Source organism: Coregonus clupeaformis, chromosome 30, assembly GCF_020615455.1.
Source record: "Coregonus clupeaformis isolate EN_2021a chromosome 30, ASM2061545v1, whole genome shotgun sequence".
Classification (NCBI taxonomy): domain Eukaryota; kingdom Metazoa; phylum Chordata; class Actinopteri; order Salmoniformes; family Salmonidae; genus Coregonus; species Coregonus clupeaformis.
This window is the reverse complement of record NC_059221.1, coordinates 24,100,266-24,117,177: the sequence shown is the minus strand read 5'-3', so window position 1 is coordinate 24,117,177 and position 16,912 is coordinate 24,100,266. Positions and strand designations below refer to the sequence as shown.

General features: G+C 43.5%; 1 protein-coding gene across 6 annotated transcripts in view; it reads right to left on the bottom strand.

Annotated features, from left to right (window-relative positions):
- The window catches only part of LOC121546046 (protein NDRG3-like), a 75,740-nt gene that overhangs the window by 57,268 nt on the left and 1,560 nt on the right, over window positions 1–16,912 (bottom strand). The window contains exon 2 of one of the 6 annotated variants that reach the window (XM_041857046.2): window positions 16,376–16,430. The exons of the other annotated variants lie outside the window; for them this stretch is intronic. The gene's annotated coding sequence lies outside the window, so the exon portion shown is untranslated. The remainder of the gene's footprint in view (window positions 1–16,375; window positions 16,431–16,912) is intronic. 6 annotated transcript variants of the gene reach the window in all.

Below are 16,912 nucleotides of genomic sequence, written 5' to 3'. Positions count from 1 at the left end.
AAGTGGCTTCTTTGCTGCCCTTTTTGACACCAGGCCATCCTCCAAAAGTCTTCGCCTCACTGTGCGTGCAGATGCACTCACACCTGCCTGCTGCTATTCCTGAGCAAGCTCTGCACTGGTGGTGCCTCGATCCCGCTGCTGAATCATCTTTAGGAGGGTCCTGGTGCTTGCTGGACTTTCTTGGGCGCCCTGATGCCTTCTTCACAACAATTGAACCTCTCTCCTTGAAGTTCTTGATGATCTGTAAATGGTTGATTTAGGTGCAATCTTACTAGCAGCAATATCCTTGCCTGTGAAGCACTTATTGTGCAAAGCAATGATGACGGCACGTGTTTCCTTGCAGGTAACCATGGTTAACAGAGGAAGAACAATGATTTCAAGCACCACCCTCCTTTTAAAGCTTCCAGTCTGTTATTCTAACTCAATCAGCATGACAGAGTGATCTCCAGCCTTGTCCTCGTCAACACTCTCACCTGTGTTAACGAGATAATCACTGACATGATGGCAGCTGGTCCTTTTGTGGCAGGGCTGAAATGCAGTGGAAATGTTTTTGGGGGATTAAGTCAATTTTCATGGCAAAGAAGGACTTTGCAATTAATTGCAATTCATCTGATCACTCTTCATGACATTCTGGAGTATATGCAAATTGCCATCATCAAAACTGAGGCAGCAGACTTTGTGAAAATTAGTATTTGTGTCATTCTCAAAACTTTTGACTACGACTGTACTTCACAGAGAACATGCCAAAAAGTTGACAAAACAAAAAAAGAGAACAGACGAGGTTCCACCGTTACACAATTAGAGCAAGCAGGTACGATTCTCTTTGGTTTTGAGCCCACGGCAAGAAGGCACCAGAGCCTGCAGTGTTGAAGGGTTCCCCCTAGATAACACAGCCACAAAGTATGTGAAGATCAAGAGGTGTTGCTAACGTTAGCCAGCCTGAGCTAGCTACCGAGCTATCATACGAACTCGGTAGCACAGAGTAGATCCTCCATATGACTTTGAGAAATAGTGCATTGTGGGTGCATTCGAAGATATCCGGACATAAGTTAAATATAAAAAATGTAAAAACAACTACGTTTGTAGTTATAGGTAAGCAGATCGTGACTACAACTAAGTAACTAAGACTGACCACACGGTGTTGTTACTTTGGTGAGTAAAAACGCATCCTTCCTACCCTTTAAAAACAACGATGTTTGAGTGATAGGCTGTTTTAAAAACTGTGCAGCTTATATTTTTAAGTAAAAAAATAAGGTGACCCCTGAAAGCCAGACGGCGATGTGTAAATTAGGCATGCATAGGCTATGCTGCAGCAAATGTACCTGTCGCAAAAAAACAACAAAAAAAAAACCGCTGATGAGATGATACATATGAGATGCGCTGTCTGTCCCCACCCTGAGCATTGATGATTGATCATGCAGATAGCAGAGCACAGAAGGCCGTAGAGAAGCCAGATTTAGACATGGCATATAATTTAACAATTCCATTTCACATCATGCTGTTTATAGAAATAATTTATTATATTTTACCGGTTTCTCAGTTATTTATCCCGGGAAACGGGAGTGGGTTTGGGTGGGAAATCTCTGTAAATCAATGTAACCCGGTTCCCACAATTAAACCCTAGTCTTGAGCTCCGCAGCAACAGAGACACTGTCCCAAGATATGAGCCGTGGATGAGTCGGTCAGTGATGGTGGAATAACACAAACTAACACGCACCCACACACAGCTGCAATCCCTTTAACCATGGTATACACACGACATGACTGAGATGACCTTTTCCCATGACAACAAGTCAATCACAAACCCTGTTATTGCCATACACACTAATGTCCTGTCCATGCCCATGTGTACCACAGTCTTTCAAAATCAGGTTATGGAGCTCACATGTCATCAACTGTAATCTAATATGGCCTTATTCTCAGCAAGGAAGAATGAGAAGAGATGAACACGTCAGCTGAGTTGATAAATAATGGAGTTTGAGAAAAGCAGTTGGCAGAGTAGCAGGGCTCGACATTAAACGCCTTGTCATCTTATCCAGGACAAGCTGAAAAATAAGTCGGACAAGAAGAATATAGATTTAAGTTGTCGAAATGGACAAGTAAAACATTTCACAAAAATTACAATATCAAAACAATTACTGCTGCCAGTTTGGATCAGAGGCCAACATTTGAATAATATTGAAATATATTTTGATGTACATAAATACAAAAGCCTTCATGTCAAAGTATAGGTGATATTAATATTGGCTACAGCCTCATGTCCAAACACCAGAAAATTTAGCCAAACTTTAATTAGATTTTTAATTACATAAATATAGGCTAAACGCCAGTCATGTTTGACAAATATAATGAAGGACAATTAACATTAACGTCTAAAAGGCTTGATTATGTCAAGGCACAGTTGGTTCAGATCAAATTGTCACAAGACCAGAGAGTGAAGGACAGTGCCTGTTGCGCACCGCACATCACCCACCTTGAATCTGAGCGGTGGTGGTCAGCATTTTGAAACTATTTAACCATAAACTTTGTTTAAAACCTGGACTTTTTATGTCATTTTATGAAGCATGTCTTACCTTGTTTCAAAGTAGCCTAGCCAAAATACAACCATAGAAATGTTGAGGGAACAATCTTATATAAACACTTAATATGTCATTGAAACCAGCATTTCACTAATGTTCCATTGGTTTTCAAATCAACATTCGTTCATTGTCCAGCAGCCAAGACATAATCCTAGTCATATTAGTAACCCATCCTAGTTGTTGCTATTAGATTCTCCCTCTTTCTAAGATTATAATGGAGTATTTTCATCTCTGTCACATGAAATCGCTCGTGCATGCTGTGCGCTTTTGAGAACGGTGTTTTCCCAGTAATTGCATTTTGGAACATTCGTGCATATGCCTATAATAGCCAGCTGCCATGTGCACATTGTTGAGCTTATAATATGAAGAAATAAAACTTTATCAACATTTTTAACTAAACGGTCTGATCTGTTGCATTAGCCTCATTGCTTTAAAAAAAAGTATGTGCAGTGGTTGTATGAATTTTGAATCTGTCGTCCGAGAAAGTACTTTTTAATTGTCTGTGGGACGACGGGATGCCCTTATTTCCGAGCCCTGGAGGGAATTATTTTATAAAGACATAGAAAGTATTTGGTTGTAATTGTAATGTTGCAATATTTTACAGGCTACCAAGGGTGGCCAACCATCCTGCAGGAGAGCCTTAAAGGGACAGTGTTGTGTTTTGAGACAGGTTTGAATATGCAAAGAAGCCAATAGGCAGAGTGTAGCCTAAACTTTTGTCCGATTGTTTAATGTTCAACAATATTGTAATGCATTTTATTTTCTAAAAAGTGGTTCCTTGCAGCGACTTGAGCTTTTGGATAAGCAAAATAATAATAGTCGGCCCTACTTGTCTGAAGGACAAGTGGCTAAAAACATGTTAGTCAAGCCCTGGAGTGGGGGGTCACAGCCAAGGCTATGGGAGGACATCGGTGAGACTCCAGTGCAGACAGTGCTACTGTAATATAGGCCTTTCCCTGACAGTCCCCAGATCTGCCCAGCACTGAGCATAGTAGCCTAGTTCATGAATACTAGATCAGAGGAATCGTCAGTCAGCATTCTTTAGCAAGACTAAAGACATTAGATATGGATCCCCAATCACTGTCTGTAATGACAGAGATACAGACATGCAGAGAAACAGACATGCAGAGAAATCTGATTAGTCTTATTGAGAGACATAGATCACGGCAACTCCTAACCCGATTTCTCAGACAGAGAGCCACGGCCCAGCTCAGCTCTGCTCCCCACACCGCACCCACCGAGCGCAACATCTGCCCGAACGGAACCTAAGTTGCCATGGTGACCAATCTTCGTCATCAGGTGCGAGAAGAGACGTCATTGGTTATCCCCATTCCCCAACCACACAATTAAAATATGGAGGACCTGCCTATAATAATACAAAAAAGGGAAATGAAGATTAACCAAAATTATAATAAAAAACTGTATGGAAATGGAAAAACTAGAGACTAGAGAGAGAGAAAAGAAGAGGAGAGATAAGAGGGAAGAGAGAGGATAGAAGAGAGAAGTGAGAGGGGAGAGAAGAGAAGAGAGGGGAGAGAAGAGAGGGGAGAGAAGTTAAAATCAGTGTAGATGAAGGGGAAGAGACAGGTTAATTAAGGATTTTTAAGCCTTGAAACAATTGAGATATGGATTGCGTATGTGTGGCATTGAGGGTGAATGGGCAAGACAACATATTTAAGTGCCTTTGAACGGGGTATGGTAGTAGGTGCCAGGCGCAGCAGTTTGTGTCAAGAACTGCAACGCTGCTGCGTTTTCACGCTCAACAGTTCCTGTGTATCATGAATGGTCTACATCCCAAAGGACATCCAGTCAACATAGGCCAGCATCCCTGTGGAACGCTTTTGATACCTTTTAGAGTCCATGCCCCGACGAATTGAAACAGTTGTGAGGGCAAAAGGGGTGGGGGGGTGCAGGAACTCAATATTCCTGGGGTCCAGCAAAGTTAAGGCAGTTATACATGTTTTTTTTTTTTGTTTTTTTTTTGACATTACATTCATAACATATTAAGTGTGCGCGCTCAGGCCCCTACTCTACTACCACATATCTACAACACAAAATCCATGTGTACGTGTGTGTATAGTGCATATGTTATCATGTTTTTGTATGCATGTGTCTGTGTTTGTGTTGCTTTACAGTCCCCGCTGTTCCATTAGGTATATTTTGATCTGTTTTTTAAATCTAATTTTACTGCTTGCATGAGTTACTTGATGTGGAATAGAGTTCCATGTAGTCATGGCTCTATGTAGTACTGCGCACCTCCCATAGTCTGATCTGGACATGGACTGTGAATAGACCTCTGGTGGCATGTCTTGTGGGGTATGCATGGGTGTCCGAGCTGTGTGCCAGTAGTTCAAACAGACGGCTCTATGCATTCAACATGTCAATACCTCTTACAAATACAAGTAGTGATGAAGTCAATCTCTCCTCCACTTTGTGCCAGGAGAGATTGACATGCATATGATTAATGTTAGCTCTCTCTGTACATCCAAGGGCCAGTTGTGCTGCCCTGTTCTGAGCCAATTGCAATTTTCTTAGGTCCCTCTTTGTGGCACCTGACCACACAACTGAACAGTAGTCCAGGTGCGACAAAACTAGGGCCTGTAGGACCTGCCTTGTTGATAGTACTGTTAAGAATGGAGAGCAACGCTTGAAATATTTAGGACTAACTTATTCCTTGCCACCCATTCTGAAGCTAACTGCAGCTCTTTGTTAAGTGTAGCAGTCATTTCAGTCGCTGTGGTAGCTGACGTGTATATTGTTGAGTCATCTGCATACATAGACACACTGGCTTTACTCAAAGTATTGTTAGTCAAGATTGAAAAAAGTAAGGGGCCTAGACAGCTGCCCTGGGGAATTCCTGATTCTACCTGGATTTTGTTGGAGAGGCTTCCATTAAAGAACACCCGCTGTGTTCTGTTAGACAGGTAACTCTTTATGCGCAATATAGCAGGGGGTGTAAAACCATAATATACACTACCGGTCAAAAGTTGTAGAACACCTACTCATTCAAGGGTTTTTCTTTCTTTTTACGATTTCCTACACTGTAGAATAATAGTGAAGACATCAAAACTATGAAATAACACACATGGACTCATGTAGTAACCAAAAAAAGTGTTAAATCAAAATATATTTTATATTTGAGATTCTTCAAATAGCCCCCCTTTGCCTTAATGACAGCTTTGCACACTTGGCATTCTCTCAACCAGCTTCATGAGGTAGTCACCTTGAATACATTTGAATTAACAGGTGTGGCTTCTTAAAAAGTTAATTTGTGGAATTTCTTTCCTTCTTAATGTGTTTGAGCCAATCAGTTGTGTTGTGACAAGGTGGGGGGGAGGAAGACCCAGAGTTACCTCTGCTGCAGAGGATAAGTTAGAGTTAACAGCCTCAGAAATTGCAGCCCAAATAAATGCTTCATAGAGTTCAAGTAACAGACACATCTCAACATCAACTGTTCAGAGGGGACTGTGTGAATCAGGCCTTCATGGTCGAATTGCTGCAAAGAAACAACTACTAAAAGGACACCAAAATATTAGAAGAGACTTGCTTGGGCCAAGAAACACGAGCAATGGACATTAGACCGGAGTCCAAATTGGAGATTCTTGGTTCCAACCACCTTGTCTTTGTGAGACGCGGTGTGGGTGAATGGATGATCTCCACATGTGTAGTTCCCACCGTTAAGCATGGAGGAGATGGTGTTATGGTGTGGGGGTGCATTGCTGGTGACACTGTCTGTGATTTATTTATAATTCAAGGCACACTTAACCAGCATGGCTACCACAGCATTCTGCAGCGATACGCCATTCCATCTGGTTTGGGCTTAGTGGGACTATCCTTTGTTTTTCAACAGGACAATGACCAAACACACCTCCAGGCTGTGTACGGGCTATTTTACCAAGAAGGAGAGTGATGGAGTGCTGCATCAGATGACCTGGCCTCCATAATCCTCTGACCTCAACCCAATTGAGATGGTTTGTGATGAGTCGGACCGCAGAGTGAGGGAAAAGCAGCCATCAGGTGCTCAGCAGATGTGGGAACTCCTTCAAGACTGTTGGAAAAGCATTCCTCATGAAGCTGGTTGAGAGAACGCCAATAGTGTGCAAAGCAGTCATCAAGGCAAAAGGTGGCTATTTGAAGAATCTCTAATATATTTTGATTTGTTGAACACTTTTTTGGTTACTACACGATTCCATATGTGTTATTTCATAGTTTTGATGTCTTCACTGTTATTCTACAATGTAGAAAATAGTAAAAATAAAGAAAAACCCTTGAATGAGTAGGTGTTCTAAAACTTTTGACCGGTAGTATACGTTTTTCCAGCAACAAACTTTAATCGATAATGTCAAATGCCGCACTGAAGTCTAACAAAACAGCCCCCCCAATCTTGGAGGCTGCTGAGGGGAGGACGGCTCATAATGATGTCTGAAACGGAGTGAATGGAATGGCATCAAACACATGGATAACGTGTTTGATACCATTCCACTCAAGCCATTACCACGAGCCCATCCTCCCCAATGAAAGTGCCACCAACCTACTGTGATAGATGGAGGAAGAGGGCAAGTAATATGCAGCAGGTGGTTGTGGCTCTGGGAGCTGGGCGTGGCTCTGGGAGCTGGGCAGGCAGGCGCTGCTGGAGTAATCTGGGAGCCTAATCACAGGGCTGATGGGCTCTATCACACTGCCCTGCAGGCCTGGGCAGCGGACAGGCCACAGGGGGGGAACAGAGTCAGGGAGGGGTGGAGGGACAGCACCACTCTGGCCATGCTAGTGGGTAATTACCTCCCTTCACTGGACCTAGACTGTGCAGTCAGAGTCCATTAGAATTTCTCTCCTGGACCACTGGCAGTCTGCATCTGTGCTTAGAATGAGAAACTGTGCCAGCGGGGACCCAGGGGACATAACAGGCTTCGGTTTCAGATCCTCGGGTCACTGGACCGGGTCCCCTAACCCCCCCGCCCCAAAAAGAAAATGTTCAGCTGTCTGGGCATTTGTCAGACCAGTCTGACTGTTCCATTCCCTTGTGTTTGTGGCACGCTATGCCAAAAAGCTGGCAGTTTGTCTGGCTGCCACTGCGTGACTGGGGACAGATGCAAGCACCAGAGCCCCTGCGGTTAGGGCATCACAGATTTACACACACTTCTTTATTTTCCTAATCCTTAGATCATCTTCCATTGGAGATAATCATAGAAACAGAATCCCATGCTCGTAGGGAGGATTATATTTCTATGGCAGATAATATGTACGTATTCCCTGTCTTGGTCACCTCCTGAGTTAATTGAACTGTTTCAATTCAAACCAACTGTAATTCACTCTCATTGTCTTACGTCAGGTGGCGTCACTCCTACATGATGCTTTGCTGTGCTCTCTGGTGTCTGGTCCAGAAGGACTAAGGAAACACACAGGCCTACTATTCCCTGCATTTACTGATTAAAGTGACTATATATACACACAGTACCAGTCCAAAGTTGGGACACACCTCCCCATTCAAGGGTTTTTCTTTATTTTACTATTTTCTACATTGTAGAACAATAGTGAAGACATCAGAACTATGAAATAATACATATGGAATCATGTAGTAACCAAAATATAGTTTTGGAGGTGTCCTGTTGAAAAACAAATGATAGTCCCACTAAGCCCAAACCAGATGTGATGGCGTAATCGCTGCAGAATGCTGTGGTAGCCATGCTGGTTAAGTGTGCCTTGAATTCTAAATAAATCACAGAGTCTCACCAGCAAAGCACCCCCACACCATAACACCTCCTCCTCCTCCATGCTTTACGGTGGGAACTACACATGCGGAGATCATCCGTTCACCCACACCGCGTCTCACAAAGACACGCCGGTTAGAACCAAAAATCTCAAATTTTTGACTCCAGACCAGCAGAGGTAACTCTCGGTCTTCCATTCATGAGAGCCAGTTTCATCATAGCGCTTGATGGTTTTTGCGACTGCACTTGAAGAAAATGTAAAAGTTATTGAAATGTTCAATATTGACTGACCTTCATGTCTTAAAGTAATGATGGACTGTCGTTTCTCTTTGCTTATTTGAGCTGTTCTTGCCATAATATGGCCTTGGTCTTTTACCAAATAGGGCTATCTTCTGTATAGCCACCTACCTTGTCACAGCACAACTGATTGGCTGAAACGCATTAAGAAGGAAATAAATTCCACAAATTAACTTTTAAGAAGGCACACCTATTAATTGAAATGTATTCCAGGTGACTACCTCATGAAGCTGGTTGAAAGAATGCCAAGAATGTGCAAAGCTGTCATCAAGGCGAAGTGTCTCTATTTGAAGAACCAGGATGGTCACACACACACACACCTGGCTACAAACAGATCAGGGAGTGTGAAACAGCCAGGCGACTGCCGTAAGCACTGAGGTGTTCCGTCTGTCAACCACGGCTGCTTCAGTAGATGGTGTATGGCCTGATATGATATCCAGTGTCACTCTACTGTATTAAAGATGTATGGAGGCCAGGGGGGAGAGACGGTGATGACAAACACCGGGGCTCTCTAGGCTCATTTACACACACAGAGTTTTTTAGTTTTTTTATTTAACCTTTATTTAACCAGGTAAGCCAGTTGAGAACAAGTTCTCATTTACAACTGCGACCTGGCCAAGATAAAGCAAAGCAGTGCGATAAAAACAACAACAACAGAGTTACATATGGGGTAAAACAAAACATAAAGTAAAAAAAAATACAACAGAAAATATATATACAGTGTGTGCAAATGTAGCAAGTTATGGAGGTAAGGCAATAAATAGGCTATAGTGCAAAATAATTACAATTAGTATTAACACTGGAATGCTAGATGTGCAAGAGATTATGTGCAAATAGAGATACTGGGGTGCAAATGAGCAAAATAAATAACAATATAGGGATGAGGTAGTTGGGTGGGCTAATTTCAGATGGGCTGTGTACAGGTGCAGTGATCGGTAAGGTGCTCTGACAACTGATGCTTAAAGTTAGTGAGGGAGATAAGTCTCCAGCTTCAGAGATTTTTGCAATTTGTTCCAGTCATTGGCAGCAGAGAACTGGAAGGAATGGCGGCCAAAGGAGGTGTTGGCTTTGGGAATGACCAGTGAGATATACCTGCTGGAGCGCAGACTACGGGTGGGTGCTGCTATGGTGACCAATGAGCTAAGATAAGGCAGGGATTTGCCTAGCAGTGATTTATAGATGGCCTGGAGCCAGTGGGAGTCTCAGCTATGTGTGTGTGGTTCCCATTAGCATCACATTGTACGGAGGGGAAGAGACTAACAAAGGAAGCCTTATTCAACCCCTTTGTCTTTTAGTTTATTTCAAAAGGAGGACTGAACTGTCATTCCACAGATGCAGCTGGACCATGGGTATAGTTGGAGGGGTGGATTGTGAAGAAGAGACAGAAACTCCGATGCTACACTAACTGGATCACATGCAATATTCAACAGCCTCTCTGCAGCAGTGGAGGGTATCAAATCAAATTGTATTTGTCACATTCAATAGGTGTAGACGAACAGTGAAATGCTTCCTTACAGGCCCTTCCCAACAACGCAGAGAGAAAAATAGAAAAATAATAACACAAGGAATAAATAAAACAATGAGTAATGATAAGTTGGCTATATACACTGAGTTCCAGTACCAAGTCAATGTGCAGGGATACGAGGTCATTGAGGTAGATATGTACATATAGGTAAGTGACTAGGCAACAGGATAGATAAAAAAATAGTAGCAGCAGAGTATGTGAGGAGTCAAAAGAGATAGTTCAATAAGGGTCAATGCAGATAGTCTGGGTAGTTATTGGTGAACTGTTTAGTAGTCTTTTGGCTTGGGGGTAGAAGCTGTTCAGGGTCCTGTTGGTTCCAGACTTGGTGCATTGGTACCGCTTGCCGTGCGGTAGCAGAGAGAACTTTCTATGACTTGGGTAGCTGGAGTCTGAACGTTAATAGGGGCCTTCCTCTGTCACCGTCTGGTATAGAGGTCCTGGATGGCAGGGAGCTCTGCCCCAGTGATGTACTGGGCCGTATGCAATACCCTCTGTAACACCTTACGGTGGGATGCCAAGCAGTAGCCATACCAGGCGGAGATGCAGCCAGTCAGGATGCTCTTAAATGGTGCAGCTGTAGAACTTTGAGGATCTGAGGGCCCATGCCAAATCTTTTCAGTCTCCTGAGGGGGAAGAGGCATTGTCGTGCCTTATTCACAATTGTGTTGGTGTGTTTGGACCATGATCATGATGTGGACACTGGAAACTTGAAGGTCTCGACCTGCTCCACCACAGCTCTGACGATGTGGATGGGGGCGTGCTCATCGTTGTTGGCGATCAGGCCTACCACTGTTATGTCGTCAGCAAACTTGAAATGTGTTGGAGTCGTGTGCAGCCACGCAGTCGTGGGTGAACAAGGAGTACAGGAGGGAACTGAGCACACACCCTGAGGGGCCCCCGTGTTGAGGGTCAGTGTGGCGGATGTGTTGTTGCCTACCCTCACCACCTGGGGGCAGACCGTCAGGAAGTCCAGGATCCAGTTGTTCAGTCCCAGGGTCCTGAGCTTAGTGATGAGCTTGGAGCTGACTATGGTGCTGAACGCTGAGCTGTAGTCAATGAACAGCATTTTCACATAAGTGGTCCTCTTGTCCAGGTGGGAGAGGGCAGTGTGGAGTGCAATAGAGATTGCGTCATCTGTGGATCAGTTGGGGTGGTATGCGAATTAGAGTGGGTCCAGGATGTCTGGGATGATGGTGTTGTGTTGATGTGAGCCATGACCAGCCTTTCAAAGCATTTCATGGCTAAAGATGTGAGTGCTACGGGGAGATTGTCATTTAGACAGGTTACCTTAGTGTTCTTGGGCACAGGGACTATGGGCTCACTTCACTCCAGCAAGCTCAAGATCACCAACTCCATCTCTGTAACTCACAAACTTCACACTAAAGTGACTGGCTCTCCTCTGGCACTGGTTTCATGGTGATCCACCTGTGGAGAGCTGCCAGGCATCGGTGTCTGCTACTGCCACCGGGGGACTATGATAGTCAGCTAATGAGAGAGGGCACCTCTGCAAGTAGAGTCTGTATGGGTGCCAGCCAGAATATTAGGAGAATAAGGTTGGCAGGCTGAGCACTGCAAAGTGACTCATCTCCGTTACATATTGAGGTTGGTATTCAAGACGCAATGGAGCGGATGAGGGTTTCAGTCACGTCCGTTTAATCAAACCCCCTACTTTGGAAAGTGTCAGTGGATTTAAGAGACTAGGACCTCTGCTTCAAAAGAGAGAAAAGCTTGGGAAAATGGAGACACTGGCTTTGTTAGGAGATTAGTTAATTACATTTTACATTTACATTTTAGTCATTTAGCAGACGCTCATATCCAGAGCGACTTACAGTTAGTGAGTGCATACATTTTTTTTTTTTCATACTGGCCCCCCGTGGGAATCGAACCCACAACCCTGGCGTTGCAAGTGCCATGCTCTACCAACTGAGCTACACGGGGCCTAATTCCTGGCAATACGGCAAAGAGAGGGAGAGTAGCCTGTAGGGCTGAACGATTAATTGCATTCGCGATAATATCGCGATTTGACTGAACGCGATTTTCTAATCGCAACGTGCGCGATTTGAGGTGGTCACGTGACGCGACTTTTCATGCTGTCCAGCGCAATGGCCTCTTGCTCGACGGAACAGTCAGAAACTGACACAGCTGATACTTTAATATCGAAGAGGAACAGCACGTCGGTGGTGTGGAACTATTTTGGTTTTAAAAAAGAAGATGCTGAGCAGCGTCAGGTGTTGTGCAGAGCATGCCGTGCTCCGATTGCTACTTCACGGGGTAACACTACAAACCTGTTTCAGCACTTAAAAAAATACCACAAATCAATGCATGACAGTTGTATGACCAAAATGCCGAGCATCAGTGCGCGAGACAAGCCAAATACCTCAAGACAGGGATCACTGACAGAAATGTTCGAAAGTGTCACTCCGTATGAACGTAATTCAAAACGCCACGGAGAAATCACTCGGACAATAACCGAGTTCATAGCCAAAGATATGATGCCTCAGCACGGTGACCAAGCCTGGGTTCATGGCATTAATACATACGCTTGATAAACGTTACAGTATACCCTCCCGCACATACTTCAGTCAGACTGCCATACCGGAGCTGTACAAAAAGTGCAAAGAGAAAGTCGCCGCGGAACTTAAAACGGTGGAGTTTTTTGCTAGCACTACTGATATGTGGTCAAGCCGCACAGCTGAGCCGTACCAGAGTCTTACAGTCCATTTTATTGATCAGAACTGTTGGATAAGTATGGCTGGCAGTGCCATACTCGTAGTGAACTTTAGTCTGTGTGGTGTGTTATTGTTGTGTACTTGAGATAAGTGAGGCTCATCTATTTTATATTATAATATTCAAATCGTTTATAAAAAATAGTTTGTCTAAATTAAAAGTGCATTTCTATTTTTTATTTATAACTTTATTTACTTTGATTTTACAAAATATTTTCAAAGCAAATTCCTTGTTTCAGTTGTGTGAAATGTTACTGACTTGGGAGCAGTAAGATACATACAATTTAAAATTATTTTTTTCTTAAGACTGTACCTTTTGCACACAGTGTTTACAAAGTTCATGCCTTTGTTTAAATTATTTAAATGCACAGTGGCAAAGCCACAGATGTTTCTGTAATGAGCAGTTCAATAAAAATGTCATTTATTTCAAGTCATACATGTTTGAATTTAATTCTAACAAATAGACCCAGCCTATGGGAAAGAACATTTCACACTAAATGTATATACTATTGTGTTGGTCATATTTAAATCATTCATTATGTTTTGTAGGGGAAAAAGGATAAATAAATTAAATCGCATATTAAATCGCAATCGCAATATTGGGGGCAAAAAATCGCAATTAGATTATTTTCCAAAATCGTTCAGCCTTAGTAGCCTGGCTAGGGCACTGACACCAAGCAGCCAGGTCAGGCCACAGGAGGTAATAAGGCTATGCAAACACCAAGCAAAAACCCCTGACAGAATATTCATTATGAGCTGCTGGGCTGGGTAACGAGCGTTTGATGTTCTCTCCTTCCTTTGCGTTGCTTTGTATTCCCCACCCTCGCTACCTGAGTAACTGTGCTTACTGACACACAGCCAAGGGACTTGTTCCTCCTTGGTAATACTCAGCCAAGTTTGTGATTTGGGGAAAAAAATATCTAAATATAGAAATCAAATTACCATGTTCAGCCTTGATTACAGGTGGATTTATTTGGAGCTTTTCAGCTATTACTTTTTTATTTCACCTTTATTTTAGCAGGGAGTCCCATAGAGACCAATATCTATTTTTACAAAGGTTCCCTGCATATAGGCCTTCACAATTTACAAATAAAATATAGAGTGCGTCCTCTGTTCTGTGAGACAACACTCGCTCAAACCAGTCTTGTTTGGGTAGCCTAATTGGTAATGCCACAGCGCAGATCTTTCCCAGGCACCTCTGCTCGGGCTGTGACGGTCATGGAATTTTGTATGACGGTAACTGGCCAGCCAAATGACCACGGTCTCCATGATAACCCTTTGAATAGCAACAACAAAAAACATTTACACTCACATATTCTCCTTTTCTGACCTGCATGTGCTGCCATAGAAATAAAAGGGATAGAACGGGAGTCCCCATTCAAGACTATGATGGCATAATGGGTGAACTGTCGGCTGTTACGAGTGTAGCCATAGGAGCAAAGCAGGAAGTAGAAGCACGAAGTGTACCCATCAATATGTGCTGTGATTTGTTGATTCAACTCAACTGACATTACAAATACTACATTCCATTGCATGAGCCACATCAGCTAACATCATTTGAATTAACATTCGACATTACCATGGAAATTATTGCATCACAATACCAGGCAGCAATTGCGAGTGTAACCATGAGTTTACCAGTCAAATTGCCGTGTTAGAGGTTCCAATCCTTAATTGGAGACTGAAAAGATTTGGCATGGGTCCTCAGATCCTCAAAAAATTATACAGCTGCACCATCGAGAGCATCCTGACTGGTTGCATCACCGCCTGGTATGGCAACTGCTTGGCCTCCGACCGCAAGGCACTACAGAGGGTAGTGCGTACAGTCCAGTACATCACTGGGGCCAAGCTTCCTGCCATCCAGGACCTCTATACCAGGCGGTGTCAGAGGAAGGCCCTCAAAATTGTCAAAGACTCCAGCCACCCTAGTCATAGACTGTTCTCTCTGCTACCGCACGGCAAGCGGTACCGGAGTGCCAAGTCTAGGTCCAAAAGACTTCTCAACAGCTTCTACCCCCAAGCCATAAGACTCCTGAACAGCTAATCATGGCTACCCGGACTATTTGCACTGCCCCACCCCATCTTTTTACGCTGCTGCTACTCTTAATTATTTATGCATAGTCACTTTAACTCTACCCACATGTACATATTACTTCAACTAGCCGGTGCCCCCGCACATTGACTCTGCACCGGTACCCCCCTGTATATATAGCCTCCCTACTGTTATTATATTTTACTTCTGCTCTTTTTTTCCCTCAACACTTTTTTGTTGTTTTATTCTACTTTTTTTATTAAAAATAAATGCACTGTTGGTTAAGGGCTGTAAGTAAGCATTTCACTGTAATGTCTGCACCTGTTGTATTCGGCGCATGTGGCCAATAAAATTTGATTTGATTTGAATCCCATTCTATTCATCGACTGCTACAACACCTTGAACGTTTCAGCAAGGGGCAACAAAGTTTCATCACGTTGCTAAGAGTCCATGTTATCGCAGAAACGGACTCAACCGCACAAATGCCTGGCCGTCCCGTCTTTATAGTCAACTGTTCGTTCAAAAAATAAATAAAAAATGGTTTTGACGGTTATTTTACTTTCATGACGGTCTACATCACAGGTGTCCAACTCATTCCACGGAGGGCCGAGTGTCTGCAGGTTCACTCCTCCCTTGTCCTTCTTAACCCTAATTGCTCCTGTAAGTCGCTCTGGATAAGAGCGTCTGCTAAATGACTAAAATGTCAAATGTACTTGATTGATGAATTAAGGTCACTAATCAGTAAAGAACTCCCCTCACCTGGTTGTCTAGGGCTTAACTGAAAGGAAAAAACTAAACTAAACAGACAATAGGCCCTCCACTGAAAGAGTGACACCCTGGTATACATGCATAACCGTTGGTTACACGGTTATAGTGCCAGCCCTAGCTGCTGCTGGTAGATCTGCTTCCTGGGGATCCTCAGCAGGCTTGTGGGGAGCAATGTGATACATCTGATTGTATGACAAGCTCTGACACTGGGGGGTTAAAGGGGGAGAGGAGATTTTCAGTTGGCCTAATAAAGCAGAAATATCAGGCTACTGTTGTGACAGGCTGGGCTACCTCCCCACAAACAGCGTCCTCTCCCCAGGCCCAACAGCTGGAGCCCAGGACAACACAGGACTACTGGGGAGATCAACCATAAATTGATGGTAGAGGGGTGACAAGTTCTGACATGATGTTTTCAATGTCCTAATAGATATGTGGAGGTCTTCGAAAACTTCTAGCATTTTTAATACGGCAGCTAGCCCCCATCCACACAGTAGCTGATGCACAATCATAAAAGATATTGGAACTGTGAAGGATGACATCGATTGTCAACCTCAACTGTGTAACGTACAATTCTACGTGGTCCCTGAGTGTAATATAGATGTTGTTTCCTGTCATTACATTACTTAATGATAATTATCTAAATTACAGCCATCAACCAACCCCCAAGCAGTTATTAACAGGACAAAAACATCTAATAAACCAAAACCACATTAATGAAATCGGGCCCAGAGGATACATACAGTACTGGTGCCTTCTTCCACTCCCCTCCAGCTCAAAGCAGAGCTTGGCAAACACCTCCCCAGGGACAGCAACATAAATAGAACCAAGGATGGAGTGACGGAAGAAGGGCAGCCAATGGAATGAAAAGAGACCATGCATTAGTCTTTTGAGGTGGTCTTTGTTTTAGCAAATCTGAGTGGAGATTTGGACTGGGTCCAGTCTCTGCTGCTGCTCCCACATATGTCCACTAAACCAGTATGTTTAATATGCGTTTGTTTATTTTATAAACCCGGCCTCTCCTCTGTACTCTGCCCATCCACCGACCCGCACCCTGGCCGTGCAGCAGCTGTTGCATGTAACACACAAAAACAGAAACCTGGAAAATCCAGCGCAAGTACAGTAGAAGGCTTTGCTTGTTTCAGTAGCCCTGAGGGGGGAGGGGAGGCATCATCTCTTGCCATTGCCAACTAAACTCACCTGTCTTGGGGAGAGCATAAGTTCCACAGACTTTATAGCCATATCCAAGCATTAAGGTACATTATAAAAAGAACATAAAA